We start from the raw sequence: 2,247 nt of genomic DNA on the forward strand, positions 1-2,247 counted from the left end.
GGAAGTGGGAGAGACCCTGAGCAGCTGTGTGCAAGGAGGAGAGGACCTTCACACACCTTTGTTGGCCTCAGGAAGCTCCAAACTGGCTCAGATTTGCAACTCCATGCTGGGCACAAAAGCCAAAATCCAACCTAAAACCCAACGGACCCACCAAAAATACCAACCAAGGAACAAAACCCAACACAAGCCCTCACTGAGTGGGGCAGCCATGTCACAGCAGATGACACCTGAGAAGATCTGCTTTCATCCAGAGGTGTGTCAATGCCCGTCCAACCTACATTTCTGTGAGTGCTTATACACTGCAAGGCTGTATGTACCACGTGGTCCTGCACGGGGCAGAGTTCTGCTAAATTTCACCTTACTGGAGTGAGAAATGGAGGATCCCAGTAGCATCACACGTGATGATGGTGTGATGGGACCGACCAGCTGGTGCTTGGTGTTGCCTACTGCCATCAAAAACACACAGCTTCACTTTACAGCCTGTCTCTTCCCCTGCCTGTTGGACAAGCGGGCTAGAGATAGGGCAAGTGATGAGCGTGGGCACGTGCTGGTGAGGAGGTGTCTGGTGTTTGCCTGAGGATGTGCATGTGAGAGCTGGTGGATGTCCCCATGCCAGATCCAGGAGCTGTGCCCATAGAGGTCCATGACTCCATGGGCAGCCCACGTTGGAACACTTTGTTCCTGGACTATTTTACCCCACGGGAGGGATCTCATGCCGGGAAGAGCAGCAGAGACGAACTGACTGAACCTCCATTCCCTGTGCCCTGGGGGAGAAGGGAGAGAAATGGGGAGCAGAGTGCTGGGAGCCTGGGAGGAAGGGAGGGGTGGGGGAAGGTGCTGTCAGATGTGGTTGTTGTGTCTCACTGTCCCACTCTGATTGATTGGGAACTAATTAAATGGATTTTTCTTCCCCAAGTGGAGTCTGTTTTGCCCGTGCCCATCCCTGGTGAGTGAGCCCTCCCTGTCCTCATCCCAACCCACCAGCCCTTTGGTGAGTTTCTCTCCCCATCTCTCTGGGTGGAGGGGGGTGAGTGCAGGACCTCATGGTCTGAGCTGTGGGTGGCACCACCACCACAGTGGCTCTGTGGACTCCTGCTAAGCACCTCTCAGCCCACCCTCCTACACTAGGTAGGATTTTTTAATTATTATCTATTTTTAATTTTTTTAAGAGGGATTCCAGTCAGATCTGTTTGGACACCTCATGTTAGAAGAAGCTGGACCAGTGGAAATTCATCCTTCTGTCTGTCACCTTTCTGCACAATTGCTTGATGGTGTTTTGCAGCCACTGAAAATGGCCTCTTTTCACATTTTTTTTTTTTCCTGTTATTTTGGACGGTTCATTCTCATAAAATTAAAATGGAAAATTAAAAAAAGTGGACCTGTATTTTCATTTCTTTCAGTTTAACACTTTTTTTTCCCCTCCTTCTTGCCTTTTTTTTTTTTTCCCTGTAGAAAAACAGAAAAGAGGAAAAAAGAAAAAAAATAAAAGGAAAAGGAAAACTGAAAGCATTGCAAAAAGGGAAATTTTCTAAGGGGAAAAGCTTTGTTAGAAATGTGAAAAAAAAACCAAAACAAAACAGAAAAAGTTCCTTTCTGAAATCTGTGGAATAAAAGGAAAAGGAAATCTGAAAGCATTGCAAAAAGGGAAATTTTTTAAGAGGAAAAGTTTTGCTAGAAATGTGAAAAAAAAAAACCAAAAACCAGAAAAAGTTCCTTTCTGAAATCTGTGGAAAAATAATTTAAGCACCACATATGCTTTATCAGAAACAACTTAAATATATTTTAGCTATATAGATCTCCTCAGTCAAAAGGCAGCCAGACCTTTAACAACTAGCAGGTAAGTTCCATTTAGAAACACACCCAACTAAGGGAAATCTTTTTTCTTTTAGAAAAATCAATACACTTGACAGCAGACACCAACATCTACCCTTCTTCAACCTGCTCAGTCCCTAGTAGGTATTGCAACCCCATCTGCCACTGCATGAAAATCAGCACGGGAAAGATTATAAAACAGGATCTTCCTTTGAGTTTTAATTTCTTTTGACTATATGTTCTTTTGCTCAGTGACTCAAATATATTTGTTAGATTTTCAAGTTTGTATTTTCACATTAACTGATCTTTGTTGAACAAAGATTTTGAAAGTTGAGAGGCAATAATGTTGCCTATGTGAACAATACTTCCTATGTTAACATGTTAAATATTGCCAAATGTCAAAAAAAAAAAAAAAAAAGACCTAGTTAAAAATTA

The 2,247-nt window shown here is 43.2% G+C and overlaps 1 protein-coding gene across 1 annotated transcript in view; it reads right to left on the bottom strand.

The window, feature by feature from the left end:
* LOC114818544 (voltage-dependent calcium channel subunit alpha-2/delta-4-like) overlaps positions 1-2,247 on the bottom strand; it is a gene marked incomplete at both ends in the record, with an annotated part of 4,098 nt that overhangs the window by 1,437 nt on the left and 414 nt on the right. The gene's annotated exons all lie outside the window — the stretch shown is intronic.

This window comes from Antrostomus carolinensis, unplaced genomic scaffold, assembly GCF_000700745.2.
Source record: "Antrostomus carolinensis isolate BGI_N321 unplaced genomic scaffold, ASM70074v2 scaffold29974, whole genome shotgun sequence".
Lineage (NCBI taxonomy): Eukaryota > Metazoa > Chordata > Aves > Caprimulgiformes > Caprimulgidae > Antrostomus > Antrostomus carolinensis.